The sequence below is a fragment of the Ovis aries genome, chromosome 20 (assembly GCF_016772045.2).
Source record: "Ovis aries strain OAR_USU_Benz2616 breed Rambouillet chromosome 20, ARS-UI_Ramb_v3.0, whole genome shotgun sequence".
Classification (NCBI taxonomy): Eukaryota; Metazoa; Chordata; class Mammalia; order Artiodactyla; family Bovidae; genus Ovis; species Ovis aries.
The window spans coordinates 20,527,472-20,532,872 of record NC_056073.1 but is presented as its reverse complement, the minus strand read 5'-3'; positions in this window follow the sequence as shown (position 1 = coordinate 20,532,872).

Here is a 5,401-nt window from a genome sequence, read left to right as displayed (position 1 = left end):
CTCAAACACAATACCTATACTGTGAAGTCAGTGAAGCTGAAAAATGTCCCTGCCCAAACTGGTGACCCATCAGCTTCTGACAAATCCTGCTACTCTGTCGGTACTTTGGGGGATGTACTCAAATATATGATGGCTCTAAGCACTTTTCATTATTGCACATTAAGAAAAAGTTTAATTAAAAATATGATGAACCCATCCAAATGAATTATCACTTTGCAAGCTGAAAAGGGCCTTTTTAGTAATGTTATTTGAACTTTATTCAGATGGCGAAAGTGAAAGTGTGAAAGTGTTAATCCCTCAGCCCTGTCCGACTCTTTGCAACCCCATGGGCTGTAGCCCACCAGGCTCCTCTGTCCATTGGATTTCCCAGGCAAGAATACTGGAGTGGGTTGCCATGCCCTTCTCCAGGGGATCTTCCTGACCCAGGGATCAAAGCTGCGTCTCTTTCCTTGGGTCTCTTGCATTGTAGGCAAATTTTTCAACTGTCTGAGCCACAAGGAAAGAAACTCAAAATAGGCCCTTTTATCTCCTGACTGGGGAATTGAACCCCAGTCTTCTGTGTGACAGTCGGGGATACTCACCACTATACTAATGAGGAGAGCCTTGTCATAGATCCCCAATAATAGTCTCTTTCAAGAAGCATTACTTTTTCAAAATGTTAAAGCTAGTCTCTTTTGAAGGATCAGATATTTTAAACAATCCCAAATAACAAATATTATACATTTCCATTTTTCAAATATCAGGCAATTCAATTATACACACAATATCCCATGAAGAATTTCTGGCTATGAGTACAGATTCATTCAACTCAACAGACATTTTTAGGGATCACCCGTTATAGATCAGCACCTGCTCTGTCTTACATATAGAGGTAGAAAATATAGTTTCTGCTCTTAAAAGTGCAAATGCTGGGGAGCTTTGGGGGATATACTGGAGTTGCCCAATAAGGACAAGAAAGTGTATTTGGACAGCTAGGACAAGAAGTAGGTATATTATTGAAAGTCCAGGATAGCTTTTAGGGGAGCCAGGCCGGGAGAAGGCAATGGCACCCCGCTCCAGTACTCTTGCCTGGAGAATCCCATGGACGGAGGAGCCTGGTGGGCTACAGTCAATGGGGTTGCAAAGAGTCGGACACAACTGAGTGACTTCACTTTCACTTTTCACGTTCAGGCACTAGAGAAGGAAATGGCAACCCACTCCAGTATTCTTGCCTGGAGAATCCCCGGGACAGAGGAGCCTGGCGGGCTGCCCTCTATGGCGTCACACAGAGTCAGACATGACTGACGCGACTTAGCAGCAGCAGCAGCAGCAGGCTGGGGGAACCATAGTCAAACACAGAGAGTTCATGTGTTATGGAGATGATCCTGAGGTCTTATCCTAGAAGTTACAGGTAGTTAATGATGAAGTAGGTAATTGCTTTGCTCTTTCAGCCACAGAAAAAAATTTTCACATTTTAAAAAATCAAGTATAAAATATTTGGTTCTATAAGCATTGATTACGCCCTACTACCCTTGATCAGTTAATAAATATGTTTTTCACTTATACTAAAAAAACTAAATGAATTAAACTAACAAAATATACAAGGCACTGTGGATGCTGGGCACCGTGAAAGGTGCAGTGTAGCAAACATCAACTCTGCCTTTAAGGATTATGATTTCTGTCAGACAGAGAAAGACAAATATCATCTGATATCACTTATATGTGGAATCTACAAAAAGCATACAAATGAACTTATCTATAACTTACAAATGTAGAAAATAAACTTATGGTTACCCGGGGGTAAGGAGAGGTAGGGAGGGATAAACTGGAAGACTGAAATTGACATATATACACTACTATATATAAAATAAATAACTAATAAGGACCCACTGTATAGCAAAGGGAACGCTACTCAGTACTCTGTAATGGCCTATCTGGGGAAAGAATATAAAAAAGAATGGGGATGTATGAATATGTATAACAGATTCACTGTGCTGTACACCTGAAGCTAATGCGACATTGTAAATCAACTATACCCCAATAAAAACTTTAAAAAATGGAACATTGTAAATCAACTATACCCCAATAAAAACTTTAAAAAATGGAACATTGTAAATCAACTATACCCCAATAAAAACTTTAAAAAATGGAACATTGTAAATCAACTATACCCCAATAAAAACTTTAAAAAATGGAACATTGTAAAACAACTATACTCCAATAAAAAGTAAAAAACAAACAAACAAAGGAATGTGATTTCCAGCTCAGACATCTATAAGATATGCTTAACTGCTGTGAACTTTACCTCTTTTCAGAGAATCTACGTTTAGAATTATCACGGCAAAAACCAATAGACTGGGTACCTTCTCGTTTTAGTCATGAATTTAGTAATGAATTAGTATTCTTATTTAGATCTCTTTGCAAATTCTAAGCAATAAATACAAGTGACCTGTTGACCCCCAACTCAGAAAATATCTATACATATCACGTTACTGTATCACAAGTTTCAAAAAAGAGTAGATTTTTTGAAAACAAAAATATGAGTGATCTGTGCTTTCTTGGCTTGTGAGCTTTTATAAATGACAAAGAAGGGATTTTTTTTTTTTTTTTTAAATAACCTAAGAGAATTCTCAGCAGAGGATTCCATCTATAATCATCATCCCCTGGTCAATACCATTTCTGTGTCTGCCTAAAAGGCACTCATCAAATTATCAAAGTGTTATATTTCTATGCTTCTGCTCATCTAGCCATGAATGTTTTCTAAAACAAGAAGTAGAAACCTTATTTCAAATCTCTACTTAACCTCCTTAATGGCATAGATGACAACAAGGTTATGTCCCATCTGAGACTGGAGCATTTAAACTGCTTGCTCTGACATTATTCTGATGTCTGGGGTTAAATGCCTGCCAAAGCAAAAGAAGCTCATGAACCAAGACATTCCTCTCTGCCTGTTCCTGAGAATTCATATGCTGCTCTGCCGGTTTCTGAACCACTCCCTCAACTCTGGCAGATTCTATACGTGGCTCCTAAGCCGATCTCCATCTCCTGCGGTCAGCCCACATCACCTCGCCCAGCGTTTGCCTTTCCTCACATCACATCAATCCCTCCAGTTTATAACCAGGGAACCTGAGTCATTCTAAACGATCTCCTGCACATCCTGCCCACCTCCTTCACTCTAGAACTGATGCCTTAACAGGACCCTGTCCCCCTCTTTTCTCTCAACAGTCATATCACTGCTGGGCACTCTCATAATTTTATATTTGAGCTACTTTTTCTTCACCCTTAATTTCCTAGACTAAATACCCCTCCTTTTTTTCATTGTTCCTTCCCCCCTCTTTCTGTCTTACAACATATCTCTTCTAATTCCTTTTCCTCTGATTGCCAATCCAGTCTGTCCGGTCTAGTCAACTTTACATAGGAAGCCTCCCTGATCTCCTAACCCTCTCTGGTCACCAAATATCTTTTCACAGAGCAATCTTAGACCTTACTGAGACTTACTGTTGCGGTTTTAAGGTAACAAAGTTTTTATGCATTAATAGCATGTAATCTCAATGTATTCCTTAAAATAAATCAGTGAAATAATTTCTTGTTTTGCAATATTAGTAACGAAGGCAACATTAATAACAACTGAGAGCGTCTCAGTTCAGTTCAGTCGCTCAGTCGTGTCCGACTCTTTGTGACCCCATGAACCGCAGCACGCCAGGCCTCCCTGTCCATCACCAATTCCCCCAGTCCACCCAAACCCATATCCATTTAGTCGGTGATGCCATCCAACCATCTCATCCTCTGTCGTCCCATTCTCCTCCTGCCCTCAATCTTTCCCAGCAACAGGGTCTTTTCCAATCAGTCAGCTCTTCATATCAGGTGGCCAAAGTATTGAAGTTTCAGCTTCAACATCAGTCCTTCCAATGAACACCCAGGACTGATCTCCTTTAGGATGGACTGGTTGGATCTCCTTGCAGTCCAAGGGACTCTCAAGAGTCTTCTCCAACACCACAGTTCAAAAGCATCAATTCTTCGGTGCTCAGCTTTCTTTATAGTCCAACTCTCACATCCATACATGACCACTGGAAAAACCACAGCCTTGACTAGACGGACCTTTGTTGACAAAGAATGTCTAACCATTTTTAAGTCTCGGGCACTGACCCATACACCTTATACCCCTCATCTGATACAGTTCTTATTATAATGCTATGAATTATTGTATAATCATCCCCATTTTAACGAGCTGGAAACTGAGACCAGTAATTCTGTTGCATAAGATCACGTAACTATTAATAGCAGTGCCAGTGCTTGCACACAGAGCTAATTTCACAGCTAATGTTTCAGTTGATCTCAATTTGACCCCAAGTCGTGATTTCTTTGTTTGTTTGTTTAAAGAGAAGGAGAATAGATAAATAAATAAATAGGAGGAAGAAGAGAGAGAGAAAGGAATAGGACGAAGATCTTAAAGGAATCCTCCTTCCATACTTTTTTCTTTTAAATTGTAGTATAATTGCTTTACAATGTTGCATTAGTTTTTGCTGTACAAAAACATGAATCAGCTATATGCATACATATATTAGGGCTTCCCTCATAGATCAGTTGGTAAAGAATCCTCCTGCGATGCAGGTGACCTGGGTTCGGTCCCTGAGTCGGGAAGATCCCCTGGAGAAGGGGAAGGCCACCCACTCCAGTATTCTGAGCTGGAGAATTACATGGACTGTATAGTCCATGGGGGTCATAAAGAGTCGGACATGACTGAACCAATTCCACTTTCAGTTCACTTTCATACCTACATTGCCTCGCTTTTGAGCCTCTCTCCCACCCACCCCCGATCCCACTGCCCTAAGTTGTCAGGGAACTCAGAGCTGAGCCCTGTGCTGTGTAGCAGCTTCCCACTAGCTACCTAATTTATGCATGGCAGTGAGCTGCAGTCCATGGGGTCGCTAAGAGTCGGAACCGACTGAGCGACTTCCCTATCACTTTTCACTTGCATGCATTGGAGAAGGACATGGCAACCCACTCCAGTGTTCTTGCCTGGAGAATCCCAGGGACTGGGGAGCCTGGTGGGCTGCCGTCTATGGGGTCGCACAGAGTCGGACACGACTGAAGTGACTTAGCAGCAGCAGCAGCAGTGTATGTATGTCAACGCTTCCCTCTCAACTCGTCGTACCCTCTCCTTCCCTTGCTGTGTCCACAAGTCCATTCGGCACGTCTGCCTCTCTGTTCTTGCCCCAGAAACAGAAAGGGTTCCTCCTTCAGGAGTCTGTTATACAGATCAACCAAGAAAGGGCCTGGGACAGAGTAGGCACTTAATGCTAATTTCTCTTCCTACTTTTACACATTCTTTGAGGACCTACTCAGTGCCGGGAGGTGCACAAGGTGCTTGAAAGATGGATGTAGAGAAGTGATAACGGAGATGTGGACCCAACCCTCAAGG